Source organism: Elephas maximus, chromosome 23, assembly GCF_024166365.1.
Source record: "Elephas maximus indicus isolate mEleMax1 chromosome 23, mEleMax1 primary haplotype, whole genome shotgun sequence".
Lineage (NCBI taxonomy): Eukaryota > Metazoa > Chordata > Mammalia > Proboscidea > Elephantidae > Elephas > Elephas maximus.
The window spans coordinates 25,489,884-25,512,809 of NC_064841.1; the positions used below are offsets into that span (position 1 = coordinate 25,489,884).

At 36.4% G+C, this 22,926-nt stretch overlaps 1 protein-coding gene across 8 annotated transcripts in view; it reads right to left on the bottom strand.

Annotated features, from left to right (window-relative positions):
- NAALADL2 (N-acetylated alpha-linked acidic dipeptidase like 2) overlaps window positions 1-22,926 on the bottom strand; it is a 1,621,055-nt gene that overhangs the window by 1,484,112 nt on the left and 114,017 nt on the right. For all 8 annotated transcript variants that reach the window (XM_049867803.1, XM_049867806.1, XM_049867798.1 and 5 more), the window contains one exon: window positions 22,054-22,116. The gene's annotated coding sequence lies outside the window, so the exon portion shown is untranslated. The remainder of the gene's footprint in view (window positions 1-22,053; window positions 22,117-22,926) is intronic.

Sequence of the window (22,926 nt, forward strand, 5' to 3'; positions counted from 1 at the left end):
TCAATTCTGACTCAAAGTAATTAAAGAGACTCCATCAATCCACACAGATCAGGAAACACATCTCTGTAAAATTTAGAATCCAATAACTGGAGAATTGGAGATTATTTCTGAAATTACCTAGCCCATCTCTCTACTCAAGAGAGGAGAAAACTGCAATTTGATAAGTTAAACAGATTTGCTTAAAGACACAAGGTGTCAGTGCTCTCTTGGTATTTGGCTCAGCACCCTTCCCAGAGATAACAAGCAAATGGCATCTCACAGTCCCTCTCTAACTCTCAGCAAAAGTCACTAATCTTTCCGACTGAACTCAGGCATTACCTAAGAAACTTTCTCAACAGAGTTCCCAGGCAGCACTTTTAATTGATCACATTTCATAGGCAACTCTTATACTTATGTATAGACTACAAAAAAAAAAAAAAAAACCAAACCCAGTGCCATCGAGTCAAAGGGTAGGTAGGGGGAAAAGAGAGATGGAGCAATTGCTTCTCTGAGCATATTCTCCAAAAGTGAACCACTTTCAAGAATCTGAAAGGTAAATGTTAAAAAAATGTTTAATAAGACTAATGAAATAAAGCACTGCAAGAACAGTATCACAGACTGTGCAGAGAGGACCTTGGCGTAGCCGGCCTGGATGATATTCTTTGAAAGACCTGCTTAGAAGTCTGGCCCTCAGCTGGAATCTAGGAACTTGGGTTTCAGAAGCGTTCCCGAAATTCCCAGAACCGATGAGTGAGGTTCACTGTGTCGAAATCATTCTGTAGAAACCAGATGCTTTACGCTGAACATCCGCTTTCCTTCTGGGAGTCCGGAATTTTGTTACACGCTGTACAGAGGGTGCCTATACAACCAATCCCCACGGAAAACCCTGGACGCTGAGTCTTTAAGGAGCTTCCCTGGTTGGCAACATTTCACAAATGTTGCCATAACTCATGTTAAGTGCCATCGAGTCGGTTCCGGTTCGTAGTGATCCTACGTACCACAGAACGAAAGCACTGACCGGTCCTTCCTCATGCTTACAGTCGTTGCTATGCTTGAGCCCACTGTTGCAGCCACTGTGTCAGTCTATTTCTTCAAGGGTCTTCCTCTTTTCCGCTGATCCTGTACTTTGCCCAGCATGATGTCCTTCTCCAGGGACTGATCCCTCCTGACAACATGTCCAAAGTATGTAAGACACAGTCTCGCCATTCTTGCTTCTGACAAGCATTCTGACTGTACGTCTTCCAAGACAGATTTGTTCGTTCTTTTGGCAGTCGATGGAACATTCAATATTCTTCACCAATGCCACAATTCAAAGGTGTCAATTCTTCTTCGGTCTTCCTTATTCATTGTCCAGCTTTCACATGCATATGCTACTGAAAAGACCATGGCTTGGGTCAGGTGCGCCTTAGTCTTCAAGGTGACGTCTTTGCTTTTATCACGTTAAAGAGGTCCTTTGCAGCAGATTTGCCCAATGCAATACATCATTTGATTTCTTGGCTGCTGCTTCCACAGGTGGTGATCGTGGATCCAAGTAAAATGAAATCCTTGACAACTTCAGTCTTTTCTCCGTTTATCGTACTGGTCCAGTTATAAGGATTTTTGTTTTCTTTATGCTGAGATGTAATCCACACTGAAGGCTGTGGTCTTTGATCTTCATCAGTTTAAGAGTTTCAAGTCCTTTTCACTTTTAGCAAGCAAGGTTGTGTCATCTGCATAATGCAGGTTGTTAATGAGTCTTCCTCCAATCCCGATGCCCTGCTCTTCTTCATACAGTCCAGCTTCTCGGATTATTTGCTCAGCATACAGATTGAATAGGTATAATAAAAGCATACAACCTGACGCACACCTTTCCTAACTTTAAACCATGCAGTAGCCCCTTGTTCTGTCCAAACAAGTGCCTCTTGATCTATGTACAGGTTCCTCATGAACACATTTAAGTGTTCTGGATTCCCATTCTTCATAATGTTATTCAGAATTTGTTAGGATCCACACAGTCGAATGCCTTAGCATAGTCAATAAAACACAGGTAAACATCCTTGTTATTCTCTGCTTTCAGCCAGGATCCTTCTGACATCAGCAATGATATCCTTAGTTCCATGTTCTCTTCTAAATCCAATCTAAGTTTCTGCCAGTTCCCTGTTGATATACTGCTGCAGCTGCTATTGAAAGATCTTCAGCAAAATTTTGCTTGTGTGTGTAATATTAATGATATTGCTCAATAATTTCTGCATTCAGTTGGATCATTTTTCTTGGGAATAGACTTAAATATAGATGTCTTTCAGTTGGTTGGCCAGGTAGCTGTCTTCCAAATTGTTTGGCATAGATAAGTGAGCACTTCCAGCGCTGCACCCATTTTTTGAAACACCTCAATTGATATTCTGTAAATTCCTGGAGGCTTGTTTTTTGCCAAGGCCTTGCGTGCAGCTTGGACTTCTTCTTTCAGTATCATTGGTTCCTGATCATATGCTGCCTCTTAAAATGGCTGAACATTGACCAATTCTTTTTGGTATAATGACTCTGTGTATTCCTTCCATCTTCTTTTGATGCTTCTTGAGTTGTTTAATATTGTCCCCAAAGAATCCTTCACTATTGTGACTCTAGGCTTGAATTTTTTCTTCAGTTGTTTCAGCTTGAGAAATGCTGAGTGTGTTCTTCCCTTTTGGTTTTCTATCTCCAGCTCTTTGCCCATGTCACTATAATACTTTACTTCATCTTCTCAAGCCACTCTTTGAAATCTTCTGTTCAGTTCTTTTACTTCATCATTTCTTCCTTTTGCTTTAGCTGCTGGACCTTCAAGAGCAAGTTTCAAAGTCTCTTCTAACATCCACTTTGGTCTTTTCTTTCTTTCTTTCCTGTCTTTTTAATGACCTCTTGCTTTCTTCATGTATGATGTCCTTAAAGTCATTGCACGACTCGTCTGGTCTTCGGTCATTAGTGTTCAACGTGTCAAATCTATTCTTGAGATCATCTCTAAATTCAGGCGGGAAATACTCAAGGTTGTATTTTTGCTCTCGTTGACTTGTTCTAATTTTTTTCAGCTTCAACTTGAACTTGCAAATGAGGAATTGATGGTCTGTTCCAGTCGGCCCGTGGCCTTGTCCTGACGGATGATATTCAGCTTTTTTGTCGTCTTTTTCCACAGATGTAGTCTATTTGATTCCTGTGTATTCTGTCAAGGCCCATGTGTATAGTCACCATTTATCTTGGTAAGGAAAGGTATTTGTAATGAAGTCATTGATCTTGCAAAACTCTATCATGTGATTGCCAGCATTGTTTCTATCACCAAGGCCTTATCTTCCAACTACCAATCCTTCTTGTTTCTAAGTTTCACATTCCAATCACCAGTAATTATCAATGCACCCTGATTGCATGTTAGATCAATTTCAGACTGCAGGAGCTAGTAAAAACCTTCAATTTTTTCACCTTCAGCCCTAATGGTTGGTGTGTAAAACTGAATTAATAGTCATATTAACCGGTCTTTCTTGAAGGCATATGGATATTATCCTATCACTGACAGTGTTGTACTTCAGGCTAGATCTTGAAATGTTCTTTCTGACAATGACTGCAATGCCATTCCTTTTCAAGCTGTCGTTCCCAGCATAGCAGACCACAGGATTATGTGATTCAAAATGGCCAATACTAGTCCATTTCATCTCACTAATGCCTAGGATATTGATGTTTATGCATTCCATTTCATTTTTGACAATTTCTAATTTTCCTAGATTCACACTTCATACATTCCACGTTCTGATTATTAATGGGTGTTTGTAGCTGTTTCTTCTCATTTTGAGTCGTGCCACGTCAGCAAATGAAGGTCTCAAATGCTTGACTCCATCCATGTCATTAAGGTCAACTGTAGTTTAAGGAGGCAGATCTTCCCCAGTCATAGTTTGAGTGCCTTCCAACCTGAGGGGCTCATCTTCTGGCCCTATATCAGACAATGTTCCACTGTTATTCATAAGATTTTAACTGGCTAATTTTCTTTTTTCAGAAGTAGATTGCCAGATCTTTCTTCCTAGTCTGTCTTAGTCTAGACGTTCAGCTGAAACCTGTCCACCATGAGTGACCCTGCTGGTATTTGAAATACCAGTGGCATAGCTTCCAACATCACAGCAACATGCAAGCCACCACAGTACGACAAACTGACAAATGCATGGGGATATACAGGTATATGTATACGAATGTATGTGACTGTATGCATGTATATTCATATGTATATAATGAAGCCCACATAGAGGGCACAGTTACGGATTTTTCTTAGACATAACAAACACCTCGCGGGACTGGTTTTCTGGGTTTGAAGGATTAGGACCATGGTTTTGTACGACATCTCAGTCAATTGGCATAATTTGGTTCATAAAGTTTCCGTTCTACATCCTAGTTTGATGAGCAGTGTCTGGGGTCTTAAAAGGCTGTGAGTGATACAACTCTCGGTATCTACTCATCTGGAGCAAAAGAGAAAGAAGGAAACCAAGGACTCGAAGAAGAAACCAGTCCACAGAACTAATAGTCTATATGAACCATGGCCTCATCTACTCTGAGACGAAAAAACTAGATGGTGCCTGGCTACCAATCCCAACCGTCTGGATCAGGTCCACCACAGATGTGCCCTGATAGAATGGGAGAAAAACGTAGGACAAAACTTCAAATTCCTTAAAAAAAAGAAAAAACAGAGTCAGTGGACTGAAACTGGAGGACTACCTGAGGCTATTGCCCCTGAGATTCTCTTTAAACTTTGAATCAAAAGCAGCCCCGACTACCTGAGGCTACTGCCCCTGAGATTCTCTTTAAACTTTGAATCAAAACCAGCCCCTGAGGCCATTTTTAAGCTAAATAACAGGTTAAAAAAAAAAAAAAAATGTTGGCTCACAAAATAAAGAATATCACCCGTTAGTACTGTGTTCCTTTCAAAAAATTATATTAGAACAGTCAAGAGTTACTTTAAAACAAAGATGAGAATGTAAAAGGTCAGGGAAACAAGATTAACTTAAATTGCTATGTAAATATTCACCAAAAACACAATAAGATATTATTTAAAAAAAAAAAAAAAACTTTAACTTTTAACAAAGGAATCATACTTATGAAGTTAATCAAATAGAACAAAAGCATGACAGACTCTCGGCATAAAAAATATTAAAGATACATGACATGAGATGAAACTCCTCCAAAAAACAGCTAAATTTCTTATATTCACAATGGTAATATACATATTAGTTTAAAAATTAAGTTGCATTATTTAAAAGTCAACAAATGAGGCTTATGTTGTTTACAGGTCAATGATTTCATGTAGGTCAATGATTAAGAAACTTGAGTTTCTGCTATTGGGATAAAAGGTCAAAACAGAATCTGTAATTAGTAATATACATTGAATATCATTATTAGTATTTTTGCAAATATTAAACCAACAACCAAACCCACTGCGGTCAAGTCAATTCCAACTCATAGCAACCCTAGAGAACAGAGTAGAACTGCTCCATAGGGTTTGCAAGTCTGTAAATGTTTACAGAAGCAGACTGTCACACCCTTCCGCAGCATGGCTAATGGGTTGAAGCAGCTTTGGGTTAGCAGCTGAGCACTTTAACCACTATACCACACAGGCTCACTTATATTACAAGTTCAGATTCTTACAGAATCAAAATATTTTCCTGTAAAAATGCAATGAAAATTTTATAATATGGTGAAATTATTCAATTTATGAGTCTTTGCTTTTCAAAAACACATATTCTAAAAAAGTGTGCTTCACAGATACCAGGCTTTTTAATATAAATTGTTTTCTGAGAAAAATTACACAATTATATAGCGATTTGTTATATATTAAGATAATTGGCAGATTTGAAACCCAAATTAATATCTTCCAAAAAAGAAATATTTTAAACCAAGAGAATGCATTCTTTATACTTAACAGAAAGGTAAAACGTTTTTCACAATGAAAAGGAACAAACAAAAAATTGTCTATTTTTCTACACAATATTAAATACTCAAATAGAAAATATTAATACTGAAACATAAGGAAAAAGAACACAACTGTGATATTTACTTGCTAAATATGTGAAAAATTATCAGTTCTTTTAAATATGTGAAAAATTCATTATCAGTCTCCTAAAATGATTCTTTACTCATAAAAGAATTAAAAAAAATAATAACAGAAAGCTTAGATGGCAAGCCATTCCACTTTGTTCAATAGGTCCTTTAACCTCAATTCCTACAGGAATTCCTTTTCCTGACACCTGAACTGAAACTGGAAGCCCTGGTGGTGTAGTGGTTAAGAGGTATAGCTGCTAAGCAAAAGACAGACAGTTCGAATCCACCAGGAGCTCCTTGGAAACCCTATAGGGCAGTTCTACTCTGTCCTATAGGGTCACTTTGAGTCAGAATCGACTCGACAGCAACTTGTTTAGTTTTTGGTTTTTGAACTTAAACTGCTCACCATTCCATATGGAATACAATCATCTTGAATTTGTATTGTATTAAGTGAAAAATTTATTTAATTAGGGTCATGACAGAGCAGTGAAATTCTTAAAATAAGTGGATGACATATGAAAGACAGTGGTTTGGGCTTAAATGAAATAAGGCAGGACGTTTCTCTGGTTCTTTTCTGTCCCGTGGGCTTCTTTATCAAACATCACAGTCAACTGCTTCCCCAAGAAGTCTCTTATTCCACCATACTACCGTATGTTTGTGCAAATAACAGGTACATTACACTTTTTTTCCAGTGAAAAAAATTAGCATACTGTGCTTACTAAAATGACAGAAGGGGAGGGTGCAGTTGGCAAAAAACATAACATGCTATTTGTGTAAAAATACGGTAATGATAGTATTTAAGCACAAAGTTAACAAAATCCATTGCCATAGAGTCGATTCTGACTCATTGGGACCCTATAAGACAGGGTAGTACAGTCCCATAGTGTTTCCAAGGTTGTAATCTTTTCAGAAGCCACATCTTTCTCCCACAGAGCAGCTGGTGGGTTCAAATTGCTGACCTTTTGGTTAGCAGCCAACCGCTTAACCACTGCACCACCAGGGCTCCCTAACCTCAGTATAGCTCTATTTTTTTAAAAAAGAAAGGTAGTATGTTTACTTATTAAGATAACAAGCTTTGAAGTCATAGATATCTAGCCTTAAATCCTGTCTCTAATTCTCAGTATCTTTATCTGTAAAACACGATAATAATTGTAATTTCCATATCATAGGTAATATGTGGAAACCCTGGAGGTGTAGTAGTTAAGAATTTAGGCTGTTAACCAAAAGATCAGCAGTTCGAATCCACCAGGTGCTCCACGGAAACCCTATGGGGCAGTTCTACATTGTCTTAAAGAGTCGTTATAAGTAATATTTAAATGATATAATGCTTGAAGCTACTAAACCCTACTTCTGTAGTTAGTTGCTAACATTCTCATAGTAGCAGTAGTTTGTAGTGTTAAAGAAGAGTAAAAAAGAGTAGCCTACATTAAATTGTATTTGGACAATAGTGTTTTATACTCATATGTCTACATATCTATATATGTGTATATAAAATTAAACTATTACAGTACCAGAAAAATAAAAAATACACACACATACACACATATAAATTTAGGGAGGATGAGGCTTCTCTAAGTATGATACAAAAAGCAAATACATAACAAAGAAAAAAATGATAGATATGACTACATAATAATACATTTTGAATTACCAAAGGCATCCTAAGTACAGTATTGTAAATTGGTACAATAATTTGGAGGAAAATGTAACAATAGTTTAAACACACCTAAAAATGTACATATCCTGTAACTTTTCAATACTACGTCAAGGAAATTTTCCAAATGAATAATAAATAACACACTCATATATTTTGCTGAAAGGAAATTTAGAGGTGTTTCTAATGATGAAGGAAGGAAAGAAGGTAGGGAGGAAGGGGTGGAGAGAGGGACGAAGGGTGGAAGTAAAGCAATCAGCTTCAATGTTAAACAATACCAGGTTAGGTAAATAAATGTATTTTATTCTACACTATATTTACTAAATTTCAGCCATCAAAATAATGTTGTAGACAAATATTTAATAAAATCAAAATAGATTCACAGTATATTTTTAACTTAAAAAATATATTGTCAGGCTACAAAACCCATGGAAGATATGATTCCATTTTATTTATTGATAAATACTAAAAAACAAACTTGTTGACATCAAGTCAATTCCGACTCAAAGCGACCCTATGGGACAGAGTAGAACTTCCCCACAGGGTTTCCAAGGAGTGGCTGGTGGATTCAAACTAACAACCTTTTGCTTAGCAGCTTGAGCTTCAACCACTGCTCGGCCAGGGCTCCATGGATAAATAGAAAGGCTAATTAAATTTTATGGGTGGCAGAGGATTAGTGATTTTTCTTTTGTTTTTTAGAAAAGCATAAATATTTTTAAAGATATTTATAAAATACAATGTGACTTATATAAAAAAAAAAAATTTTTTTTGATAGAAAAAAAACACAAAAACCAAACCCAGTGCCGTCCAGTCAATTCTGATGCATAGTGACCCTATAGGACAGAGTAGAACCGCCCCATAAAGTTTCCAAGGAGCGCCTCGTGGATTCGAACTCCCAACCCTTTGGTTAGCAGCCATAGCACTTAACCACTACACCACCAGGGTTTCCATATAAAGATAGAAGATAGGTAATTCTTTCAACTGTATAATTTCAGGAACTATGTCAGTTCTGATTTTTTTTTTTAAGCATACAAATTTCTACTTACATGTAAAGTATGGCAGGAAGCACATTATTAGCTAAATTAAGGTGATCAAATTTAGCAGTTTCTATGGTATTTTTTTTTTAATGGTATTTTACTACTATTACTTAAGGGCACTCCTATAACAGCATCATCTTTAAATGTAAAATGAAAAAAATTCACCCCTTACTGAAAACAAAGTACATGGAAAGCCCAGACTGCTCATTTTCTGAATTAATCACAAGAAATGGGAAGTGACTCAAACTCCAAATCACACATTCTCAAATTTTCAGGAACAGGTGAAAGCAAGGGGAGAATTTATCTTCTTCTTAACGTGCTACTTAAAGTAATACGGAACTAAGTGTGCTAAAAAATGAAAACAAATACATCAAACATTCAAGGATATTATTAAAACTTATTAAACCTAATTCCAACCTAAAGATAAGTGGAGCAAACTAGGACAAAGAACTAAGTTTTCCATTTTCTGAATGTAATGAATACATAAGCATTGCCATTAAGCATCAATAACAAAACCATTGCTGTGGACTGATTCCGACTTATAACGACCCTACAGGACAAAGTAGAACTGCCCCATGAGGTTCCCAAGGCTGAAATTTTAACGGAAACAGACTGCCACATCTCTTTCTGGGGAGAGGCCGGTGGCTTGGAACTGCCAGCTTTTGGTTTGCGGCCTAGCGCATTAACCACTGTACCGCTAGGGCTCCTCTTACGCATTAAAAAAAAAAAAAAACCAAACGGTTGTTGTTCAGTCCATTCCGATTCATAGAGACCCTACAGGACAGAGCAGAACTGCCCCACAGGGTTTCCAAGGAGCTGACCTTTTGATTAGCAGCTGTAGCTCTTTACCACTCTGCCACCAGAGTTTCCTAAGCATCAATAGGTAGTTACATTATCTTAAGTATTTTTCCCTATCATACATTTTTTTTCACATTGTAGAGTGCACCATCACAGACCATAATTCCTTTAAGACGAAAATGCAGTTTTTCCTAGCTTTACATTTTAAGAGGAGCCCTGGTGGTACAGTGGTTAAACACTCGGCTGCTAACTGAAAAGGTCGTTGGTATGACCCCAGCAGTGGCTCCACAGGAGAAAAATGTGGCACTCTGCTTCTGTAAATGTGACAGCCTTGGAAGCCCTAGGGGGCAGTTTTACTTTGTTCTAATAGGGTCTCTATGAGTAGGAATCTACTTGATGGCAATGAGTTCGCGTTTTTTTGTTTTTTGGTTTAGATTCTAAGAAAGTCGCTTCCAGTTTTCTTCAATTTAAGCCACAAAACACTTTTAAGACTTTCATTGATTAAATATACAATTGAGATTTGTTTTATTTTGTTTTCTTCTACATCCACAGCACATCCTTATATTTCTAATTATTAGCACTTGGCATATTGCATCTTCCATAATGGTCATTTAACTGTATTTTTGCCCCACCCCCACCTCCGTTCCAACTTTTAAAATCTATAAAGGCTAGGAATATGCTTTGTTCATTTTTGTATTTCTAACATCTATCCTAAACATGGAAACCCTGATGGCATAGTAGTTAAGAGCTACAGCTGCTAACCAAAAGGTCAGCAGTTCAAATTCACCAGATGCTTGCAAACTCTATGAGACAGTTCTACTCTGTCCTACAGGGTCACTATGAGTTGGAATCAACTTTACGGTAATGGGTTTGGTTTTTATTTGGTTTATCCTAAATATAAAACTTTCTCTGTAAATGATGAGTAAAATGGAACTCAGGTCAGTTATGTAAAACCTGCATACAGTGGGAAAGGACATTAGACTTGAAGACACAAAAGTTTGACATTTACTAACTGCACCACCTTCAGCAAAACATACCCTCTGCAGACTTCAGGTCCCTCATCTGTAGCATATGTATCATAGCTGCCTACCCTGTCTCTATGGGTGCCTCGAGTAAGCTAAAGCTTGTGAAAACACTTAGGAGACTATAAATCACTGTGCAGTTATAAAAAATTATCAAGTGCTACAGCTCTACACATTGACTGTAGGTAATAATAATAATAATAATAATACCCATTTTTGCCAGGAATCAATCTATCTATAGCTTTTAGGCCAAATGAATCAGTTTGTCTTCCAGAATGTGAAGTTACCAATTACACCCATTCCTTACTTATTGACATGGTTGGGTTCCAAAGATCAGGTCATTACGTGAAAATCAACGTTATAGAAAAATGGAGGATGAACAAATTAGATCACAAATGGAGGGTGACTACATAACTGCCAAATTACATCATTACATAACTGCCAAGCTACATCATTACATAACTGCCAAAGCACTAAGAATCATGGCCAGCCAAGCTGACACATAACTTTAACCATCACAGCCAATGCTACTCTTGCCTTGGACCTTGGCACTCATTACCACCAGTGGTACGACATTCATGCGTGAAATAGTCAGATAGTAGATTTTTCACTATTGTCATAAATGTGAAATGTCAGATGACAAGACAGTCGATAACTGAGAAGTGACTATATTAATAAGAAACAGACATTTTACTGTAGAAAGAGCAGAGACTGAAATTGAATGACTGAGCTCACATTTTCACCTCATCACTTACAAGTCATGGCAGTTAACCTCTGAGTCTTAACTTCCTCAGGTGTATATATGAGGTGCTAGTAATAATAATAATATCAATCACTCATAGCTTTGAGGAAGATTAAATGTTTTTTATTAAAGTGCTCTACCAATTAAAAAGCATTACATACTGTTCTGTATTAGTAATTTTTACATAGTTAATTACTGTAGATATAAGTAATCAAAATAGTCTTCACTAACATCGTAGCTACTATATGCATTGCACTAAAATGCTTTATCTATAATATTAATCGAACAATAACTATAAAAGATGAGTGGTATTCTCATGTCACACAGGAGAAAATGGAGGTTCAAAACATTTAAGAAATATATCCAAGTGCACATAAATATAGCAGTAGCAGAATTTGAACCAAGGACTTCATTTTTTCCACTACGTCAGACTTTCAAACTAGAATTCAGGCATCTCCCACTGAATGTCAATATATATAGCTCCTGAAAATCAGACATGACAAAGCTATCCAAGAAATCTATTTTCTGTTGCATTAAACGGGAAATATTACTATGGGTTACCCATTAATCCCAATACCTCATAAATTTTCTAAAATGTAAATAAAACTCTCTAAGTAACAAACTATTATGTTAGGATATAAACTGCTTGAAACATTGCTTCCTGATCACCAAACAATTAATATGGTAGTTAACAAACAATTGATTTACATGCAACATCAAGGTCTCTCTCACAGCCCACCATACTTAGGAAGCACAACCCTTTTACCACATACAGCATGCTTCTCAGAGACACTATACCTGAATCTGACATTCCAAAAACTATATCCAGTCCTTTCTCATACATTGTTTTATTAAAAAAGATGTGTTTGGTTTAAATAAATGCAAATTTATCCTATATAAACATTGGCTGAAAAATGTATTTGAGGAATACACATTAAGTCCAAAAAATCTGGAAGTAGATTAGCCATTCGTTAATCCAGGAGATGTTTTATAGTAGGTGCATTATACGCCACATATCAATACGAAAAGTTAATGTCATTAAATAATACACTTAATTAACCAATAGAAAACTGAACGAATTTATTTCTTTTCAAAGCCAAGGGCATACTGAAAGTATATAGGCTGATACTGTGTCAAAATGAAGAAAGTATATAATGTTTAAAACACATATGCATTATGGTATTCTTCATTATCCAAGCCATGTTTTTCATGGACAATCCACAGTTAATGGATAATAAACCAAAACCAAACCCACTGCGACTTCGACTCATAGGAACCCTATAGGACAGAGTAGAACTGCCCTATAGAGTTTCCAGAGAGTGCCTGGCAGATTTGAACTGCTGACCTTTTGGTTAGCAGCCATAGCACTTAACCACTATGCCACCAGGGTTTCCATAATACATAATAAATACAGGAAATTTAGAACATTCATTTTATTATATAAATTTTATGATTATTTAAAATGCCACAAGGTATGCACTGAATTCTCTGCCTATTTAATGAAAAAGCGAATATGTGCCCTAAGAAAGATGAATAACGCAGTAAAAATTTCTTTTTGAAACAGAGTGCTCAATCAGACACATTGTAAACATACTTTAAAAGCTTCCTACACTTCATTATAATTAAAGACTTAATCTCTGTGTTTATTCTAAAGAAAACTACTTTTAGTGTTTTTTGTTGTCTTCATTTCATAAATTAAATTTCATCTAAATTATCCTTTTTTCTTCTTTACATTCTTAAAAAGAAAAAGAAAAATTGCCTACCGGACAAAAGAGAAGATGTATTCCCACCAACAGAAAACAAATCAGCGACTTTATTGTAACCCTTTGTTTTAACTTCTGCACATAGAATGAGGCCATTTGAAAACATTCCCTTATTTTATTTTTATTTTTCCTGCTTTGACAAGACTAACTCAACCTGGGGACAGGATCAGAGCTTTGAGAGGTAAGATCACCAAATGAGAAAATTGAGTCACATAGAGGATTTTGGTCCAGCAGGAGCCAAAACATGTAATAGTTTTGAGAGAAATCAGGAGCTACAATTAAAGAGACAAGTCCGTACTCACGACAGTGATGCCACTTAGTTGGCCCACCTCAAGAAATCAGGAGCTACAATTAAAGAGAAAAGTCCGTACTCACGACAGTGATGCCACTTAGTTGGCCCACCTCACCTTAGTGGTTGAAAATGCAAAGTTGTCCAAGTGAAATCTAAAACATTAAAGTTCAGAGCACCCTTCCAAGGTGATAATCTAGCACACAAAATAATTGACAGTAAATTCAGATAGAGCAAATATAAGAATTTTTTAATCTATTTGGGGGCATCAAAATTAGAAAAACATGTATATGCCCTTTATCATACTGATAAATGAAGTCGTGCTGAAGATGATCTTTGCCTCTGACCCTAAGCACTACTTTAACACTGCTGTTTAAGAGTAGCAATGTGCCAAAATTTCATTATATTCACATAAAGTACCAGCCAATTTGTTCTAGAAATCCATTTTTTAATACAGTGAACAAGGCTTTTGGCTCTTGAGCACTTAATAAATGTTTGCACAATGATTACAAAAAACAAAACATCCATCTATCTCGATGCTCAAGAATACATTATCTATTGGCTCACCTTATAAGAATTACTTAATTCAAACAACGCATCTATGCTTTGAATTTAAAAATGCGTATGTTTTTAAATATTCATTCAATTATATCCTGTCATTAAAATTGGGTTCCTAAAACTGCCAGTGCTGACATAATTTCTTTTCCAGAAGAACTCAGTATAACTGAGATTCATAAAAGTCAAAGCAATACCTAGATTCACTCCATTTCAACATCATGCAGGCATTAATTCTTATTTTATGAAGGTTCTGTTTTGTTTGTTTTTTTATAGATAGAGCAAAGGGAGCCCAGGTGTTTAAAATTGCTATAGTTAGTAATTAAATTACACAAAAATGACAGGTTACCTGGAAAAATGTTTCAAAGCTAGGCCAATATTAATTACAGATTATCAGGCTGATTTTTTATGCTTATTTTTTCCTCATAAAACCCAGGTATACACCTTTACCATTTCTCATACCTAACATTTGTCACTGGGAAACATTTTTATAGATTTTTCAAAATAATTCAGAAACCATTTTGATTTGTATATGAATCCTATTTAAGGTTGCACATAAATAAAAATACACAATAAACTTAAAATATACATTAGCAACTTGAATCTTACTTGTAACAATTCAGTGGTAAATGTTTAAGGTATAGCAGATGGGAGAATGGAGTCAGGGAATTGAAAAAAAGAGGAACAAGAAAGCTGACAGGAGCCGGTTGCCTATTTGTAAATTAGGAAAGTTTTAATGACAATCCAGTGCAGTAAGGAAGCCGATTGTTTCCCATTAGCACCATCCCCAGATGGTGACAAGAAGCTAGAGAAGAACAAAAGGACCCTTCACTTCACTTACTCCCAACAGCAGTGGAACTAGAGAGAGTTTGTTTTAGAAGTAATACATGCAAATTACAGAAAATCATCAATAAGAAAATTGAAACTCCCTTTATAATCCAAGAATCCAGAGACAAACATTATTTGCACTTTGGTGATATTTTCTTTCAGTCTTTTTTTTTTTTCTATGCACATTGGAAGGAAAAGTGGAAAAGAGAAAAGAAGTGAGGGAAGGAGGAATGAAGGAGGGAAGGGGAGAAGGAAAGAATGAAGGAAAAGTGAAAGAGAAAGTACACAGAGAGTAGTCTATAAAACATTTTAGAAAGTAGCTTTCTGAAAAATGTTTGCCATTAAATGTAAAAGAGGCAATCAAAGTAATTTGACCTGATTGCTAATTACAGTCTCTGGAATGAGTTAATTGTTGTACTGTATTTGTAAATAAGAAATAAGTACCAGTAAAATATAGTTTAATTACTTAGACTGTAATTCTTCATTCAATCCCCCAAAGCCATCCTAATTCAGCCTACTTCATCTTATGTATTTTTTTTTTATAGATGTCCACAAGGCTCTCCCAGCCAATCGCCTTACCTCTAAGCCCAACTTAAGTTAATTTTTTAGAAAACCATACCTTCATAATGGCACTCCCAGCTCAAGAATTTTCGATAGTAAACACTCAGCATGTCTTTGAAGGCCATGACTCAACCAACTTCCCACATCCAGTAACTTCCCAGGAGAAATCCTCTGTTCCAGTCACCATTATCTCTTTCTCACACGGTCATTCTCCCTGACATGCCCTGATAAACCACTGCCTCTATCGTTCACGCTGTTCAGTGACTGGGTTTCTATCTACATCTCTTATCTAACCAAATCCTCCTCACCCTTCATAGTCCAGCTCAAGCCATAAAAAAAAAAAAAAAAAAAAAAAAACCAGTGCTGTCGAGTGCATTCTGACTCATAGCGATCCTATAGGACAGAGTAGAACTGCCCCATAGAGTTTCCAAGGAGTGCCTGGCGGATTCAAACTGCCAACCCTTTGGTTCGCAGCCGTAGCACTTAACCACTACGCCACCAGGGTTTCCTGCTCAAGCCATGCCCAGTCCGCCCGGTGCCGTCGACAAGCCATTCTGAAAATTCCACAGCACACAGATATACCCTTTCTCTAATTACTCTCACAAACACTGTAGTCGCTTTATAATTAATTTAAATATTATTTTATTCTCTAATTCTATATTGGAGCCCCGGTGACAAAGAGTTTAAGAGCTCGGCTGCTAACCAAAAGGTCAGCAGTTCAAATCTACCAGCTGCTCCTTAGAAACCCTATGGGGCAGTTCTACTCTGTCCTATAGGGTCTCTGTGAGTCGGAACAGACTCAAAGGCACCTAACAACAATAATTCTGTATTATTTTTTCACTGCCTATTGAGGTCCCTGGGTAGCATAAATGGTTTATACTCAACTACTAACCTAAAGGTTGGTGGTTCAAATCAACCCAGCAGCACCGTGAGGAAAGGCCTGACACTCTACTTCTGTAAAGATTACAGCCAAGAAAATTCCATGTGGCTCAGTTCTACTCGGTAACACATGGGGTCACCATGAGTTGGAATCAACTCGATGGCAATGGGTTGGAGATTTTATTATTTTGTTTTTGCAATTCTGTTTTCCTGTAATTGTAAACTGTTGTGTGGCAAGAAACATACTCAACTCCTCTACATTCTATAACGATTAAAATTCTTTAAATGGAGGCCAGTGAATGTTTTTTGATTAACTGATTTAAAACATATTTCATAGCATCTAATGCATTTTGGTGCACACAGTACATATCAAGATATATTGAATGATTGATTTCTTGTTAATCCACTTTAATGTATGAAATAAATGTATTTATAAACCTGTCAGATCCTTGGCTACTGACCTTCTTGTTATTTAACTGTCACCTTTCATCTTGCTGAAGTGAATCTGTGCTTTAGCATATATCAAGTTATGTAGTGGCACAGTTCAGCTTTCTAATTGAGAAGAAAGTAAATCAGTATTTAACAATTTTTTTAAAAAGATCATTTGTATATATGATGATCAAGAAATAGTGTGTTAAACAGAATTCTTCACTAAATTTCTTACTTCATTCTCAATTAAAATTACATAAAATGTGGAGTGACATAGTTACTATTGAGAGGATAAGGCCTCTGAGAATTTTTCTTTGAAATTCATGTCATCTCAACATTTTAACAATATGTACCCAGTTTGGAGTTAAAGGAGAGCAATATGGTAAGAAAAAGGAAAGTGGAAAAAAAGGCTTTGGTTCTACAGTATGCAAAGCTTCACTTCCAGTAGAACAAATATGTGTCCCAAACAGAAACTGTTTTCCAGTTTTGTGGCAAAATGTGCATAGATGGACCATAACTACTAAGAAAATTCTATCAAATTTTCTACAGAAAATTTCAAAATACCTATCACTAAGAAAGCCCACATATAAAGTTCCTAGTCTCTAGGCAACAGGTTGTCATGAGCCACACTGTATTGCTGTGAAACTGTTTTGTCTTAATACAAAAGAACTTTTATCTCAGTTCCTGGAAATTTGCCTAGCTATTTATATTAAAGGGAAACAGAAGCCAAATTTGGCATGTGAGCATGAACAGACATTTAATAAACAGTAACATTTAATAAACAGTAATAGAGTGGGGGAAACTCCGGTGGCATAGTAGTTAAGTGCTACGGCTGCTAACCAAAAGGTCAGCAGTTCCAATCCACCAGGCACTTCCTGGAAACTCTACGGGGCAGTTCTACTTCATCCTATAGGGTCGCTATGTCAGAATTGACTCGATGGCAATGGAATTTGCGCTTTAATGGAGTGGGAGGTTTACACCTCTCTGTAGAAAGAGCCAATTAAAAAAAACAAAGTTTTTCTTGTCAGTAAGTCAGCTTCTAATATTGTGTGTAAAATTCACAAGAAGTCTTCCTACGAGTAGTAGACTTAACTATTTGAGCTTTTCAGAGGCAACTGTTCTGTTTTGTCCCACTTCCTCTGTAAGTTTTTTTGAAAAATTGCCTTTGGTAACTTGAGAAAATTTGGCACAAAGAATTTGCTAAAATGTATACTAAGGCTGCCTGCCAAAGTAATAGTATAGAACAGATGCTGCTGGAATCAGGAGGTGGAAGCAGAGGAAGGAAATCAACAGACAGAACAAGCATAGGAAATGACCCCAAAACGAGGGAGTCTGCACTTCATACTGTTATCACCACCTGGCCCAGCCAAAGTGTCCAGCTCCCAGGTGTTCATACATCTCACTGCAGGCCTGGCCGCATCTTCTGCCTTCATTTTATTGATTTATTTTTATTTCTCTTATCAGTGAAATCCTATTTCGTGGACTTTTGATTCAATTCTCCACCCTAATATATAAGGGGCTAGTGGTTTTTCTGATACATTTGAGCTTTTTTTTTTTTTACTATGAAAGAAAATAATCATTTTTTGTCTTATAATCATTTTTTGTAGAAATGCCTATTTGCTGTTAAAGGAACTATACATCTGATAAGGTGATACAGATTTTTTTTTTTTTTTTTGCTGATTTGGCCTCTTTTTTTACGTTAAAGATAGTAATCAAATTTTTGTTTTACTCATTAGTTATACACACTTGCTGTTAATAACAGAGGGTCATGTTTATGGTATAATTTCTTATAAAAATTTTTAGAATGATTATGAAGACATTTAGAGTGCCTTTTTGGTTCATCTTTGATCTCCTCATCTGTCAATATATTTCACCGGGACCAGCTTTGGACCAAAGACATAGGGCTGCTAAATTAAGATCAGGTACCAAGAGTTAGTCCAGACCAAATTTTGACCTTGTAGGCATGGGGAGGCAAGTCCCTACACCAAATTGTCCTGAAGTAAAGTCCTTAGTGCTCAGTGTGACTCTGAGTTATGGCATAGCTGGGTGGTCAATAGCCCTCAGTTCTGTTGTCCTTGTGTCTGTCTCATTTCTTCTCTTCCATTACATCTTTTGGAGCCCTGGAGGCACAGTGGGTAAGCATTTGGCTGCCAACCAAAAGGTCAGCGGTTCAAATCTACCAGCCACTCCTTGGAAACCTGATGGGGCAGTTCTATTCTGTCCTATAGGATCGCTATGAGTCAGAGTTGACACAACAGCAATGGGTTTGGTTTTGTCTTTTAAAATTTAGCCATTCTTAATCTTGTATTTTGACTGATAACAAGTCAGAATTGTCCATTATTCCAAAATACCAGGCAGTATTTCATAGAAACTGCCTCCTCCTCACTCTGTAAAACGTTAAGATTACCCTGTTGATAACGGGGCAACTGTCAGATACTGTGAGGTTGATAGATTCTATCAGCAACGCAGCATTCTTGTTCATATTTTTTGTATTGCTTGAGTATTCTATATGGTTAGGCTTTACAATTTTAAAAGCTATTTTTATTTTGAAAAAAATTGTAAATGACTTATCTAAATTATTGAGTTTATTGAAATTAGCCATTTGTATCTCTTTATCCATAAACAATAACAATAAAAACAGTTGCTGTCCAATTCTGACTCATGGAAACGCCATGTGTCTCAGAGTAGAACTATGCTCCATAGGTTTTTAAGAGTACGGCTGCTAACCAAAAGGTCTGCAGTTCAAATCCACCAAGCGCTCCCTATAAACTCTACGGGGCAGTTTTACTCTGTCCCACAGGGTCACTACGAGTCAGAATTAACTTGATGGCCATGGGTTTTACAGGTGATCTTTTGGAAGCAGATCACCAGGCCTTTCTTCTGAGGCACCTACGCGTGGATTTGCATTGCCAACTTTTTGGTTAGTAGTCAAGTGTTTAATGGCTTATACCACCCTGGGACTCCTCTTTATCCATAGGCCACTAAAAAAATGTGAGAGCTGATACCCTAATCTTCACAACCCCAGGTGAGGTTTTGCAGTCCTAGAATTTCCTGTGGCCACACCAAAAAGTTCACAGAAATGCTCTACCAGCACACTGGTCTCAAGGACAGCCTGGCAGTGAGGTGGCCATAGGCGGTACATTTCAAGGAAGTCACTCCAGAAAGGCAGGTCATAGAATAGAGAAATTGACAATGGTAAGAAAAATATAACCTATTTTTATACCTGAACCTAAAGTGTGCACAGTAAATAACATATACACTATTAAAGTAATCTGTGATTTGTGAATTATAATACCATACTCTTTTAATGGCTCCTTATAAAACTTTTTTTTTTCTCTAAAAAAAGTCAAATCTATCTCTCTGGTACATTATCTTATAATGTCTGATTAACGAGAGCTCCCTGGTGGTTCAGTGGTTAAGAGCTCGGCTACTAAACAAAAGGTGGGCAGTTCGAATTTACCAGCTGCTCCTTGGAAACCCTATGGGGCAGTTCTGTTCTGTCGTATAAGGTCGCCATAAGTCAGAACTGACTCGATGGTAACGGGTTTGGGTTGTTTTTGGTTTATTAGTTCATCTCTCTCTATAGAAGAAAGCTCTTTATAATGTATTTTGACTATATTTTCTAGAGTTAAAAATAAATAATAAGTTAGATACATTGGTTATTTCTTCTTTTGCTAAAAATTAGTTTTCTTCAATTCTTAGTTTCCTCTGAGCCTTCTTTAGGTTCTTTAAAGGGATTTCATTGACACATAACTATTTATTCACAGATTTTTTTTTAATTACATTTTATATAGGTTTATTTTATGAAGTCCCTCATTGTCAGCCTGACAGCAAAGAGGAGATATGGAAAAGAAGTTAGCCATTTGTGATAACTTATCAGAGATAGAGAAGTATATGGCCGTAGCTAAACAGCCTTAGGAGCGGAGGGGGGCACTTTATTGGGTCAACTTACGCATTTTCTTGTTTTTTACATTTAATCTGTCATTCCACACTAAACATATTGAGAATCTACTATATGTAAAGTACTACAATAGGTCCTGGGGAAACAAGGTGGATTAGACCAGATCCTCGGTCACAAAGACCTTATATTCTAGGAAATGTAATCCATTTACATAGGCATGACTATATTCTAGGAAATGTAATCCATTTACATAGGCATGACGGAAGATTAGTGGCCCATCTTCCTGGGGAGTATGCCTACCGAGCTCCCACTGTGAGAGTTTGACCAGCCTGGCTTGAACAGAATGTCTAATTCTGGATGAAATTTTCATAGTTTGAATTTTACTATTCACATTTATATTTGAATTCATAAATACAGCTCATGAGGACATTCATAATCTATCCCTTCCTTAATCCTTAATTCTCTATACCAAACACTAAACTCCAGACATCATGAACTACTTTGTAATCAAAATTTAATCTTTTATCTTCACTGTCACATCATGCCTGCACATCCCCAGCCTGGCTTAGGTGTCTACCTCATTTCTCACATCATACCCTTAGAATATCCCCACTGTTTTTCATGTATCACTCTATGATGTACTTGTCTGTCGTCTTGTCTGATTCCCACTAGGCTCTAAGCTCTTAAGAAGGATATACATATTCTTCACCATTAGTCAGTTCAAAGTACTCAGCACTTAATAGGTGCTCAATAAATATCAATTGGATGAATTAGTAAATTGCTTCAACTTCTATTTTCCAAGAGAACAACAATATGCTAATTGGTTCATTCCATGATCTTTCAAGTCAACTGCAAGCAAAATAATTTCAAACGATAGCATGATCTGTAACTAATTATACTGATTAAAATCTAACATGTAATTATATGAAGATTTACTTTCCTTTATTATTTATAATAAGAAAACTACTGCTAGTAATTTTTCTAATTAGTTGCCGTTTTTCAAATCCATATTCACTTACAATTCAAGCAGTATTGTGATACACTTATATAAGCAAATTCTTGTAATTGCTTAGCACAGTGTATGGTTCAGAGTAAGCCTCAATAACATAAGCGCGATGGCAGTAGTGGTGGTTGAATGGTTTATGGTGATAACAATAATGAATGTATACATAGACACTGGTATATCCAAATTATATGAAAGATGTGCATTTAAGATAAAATCAGAGATAGTGGTAAAAATTTACATGCTTACTGAGTTCTTTCAAACTACAGGGAAAGCATAACCAGATGTCTTCTTTAGAAGTAATATTGCCAATTGCATTGTCATTAGAGTAAGCAGTATAATAACAAACCATTGTTCTGGAGAAGAGAAGGTGAAATATAACTGTATTATTTTACAATGATTCGTACTACATGGAATATTGCCCCCCGTGGTCACATGTGTAAGTAAATAATATTAACATCTGAAAGCTTTTTGGAAAAAAAAAAAAAGGCAGAGAAAGAAAAAGGGATAAAGTTTGTGTGTGTGTGTTTTCCCTCTAATTGTTCAAATGGATTTACAAATATTTATCAAAGGTCACCAGTATAAGGCTTACCTGGGGTCAAATGAAAGAGCCCCTAGACCATCAAAAGCTATTTCCAACGTCCAGCTGGGAGATCTAAAACAGAAAGTAACAAAGACAGTTTGTGACAAAGCTGACACACAGGATTCTGGAAACAGTAAAATCGATTGTGACATTTTTCATTTATTTGTAAGTGCTTCTTTGGCAATATACTCACTCAAAATGACAGTTGCTTCTTACAGAATAGGGAGGTGACGGTAAAACAGAGGAATCCTGACAGTTGCTTTAATGAGATTCTGCATTAGGGCTACTCTGACACTTTCCCCCAACAAGGAGCTTCCCCTTCACGATCAATATCATAACTCAGTAATTTGGAAAATGTTACCTCTGTGAAAAATGAAACCAGTCAGTCCTTAATAGCCATTGACCAGTTTATTTTCCCCTTACTTTTCAATTAGAATATTCTAAAGCAAAAATCTGAATAAGTGTCAGCTGTACAAACCAATTATCTGTTTTTATTAAAAGAGCACAATTTTTATCATAAACAGTAATGCAGAGTATGGCTGAACAACTCAAGACACTCTCCACTAATTCAATATCTGCTTGGAAATATCAAAAACACAACACATTACACATTTTAATGAAAAGGCTTTATTTTTACATTTTAAGTTCTAAGAAAAAGGAAACAATCAGTAAGGTAAAGTTTCACTGGTTATTGTAATTTGAGCAATTTTAAATTCAAGTGGTCTAAAGATTGCACTTCATTTATTCATTCATTTCCTCCTTGACCATATGCTAAGTGCTTGTTACTGTACTAAGCAAAGCAAGAGATACAGACCCATTTCGAAAATACAAAACAAATGGAAATTATAACTTGCAAGGAAAAGGTAACCCATTTCAGGGTTT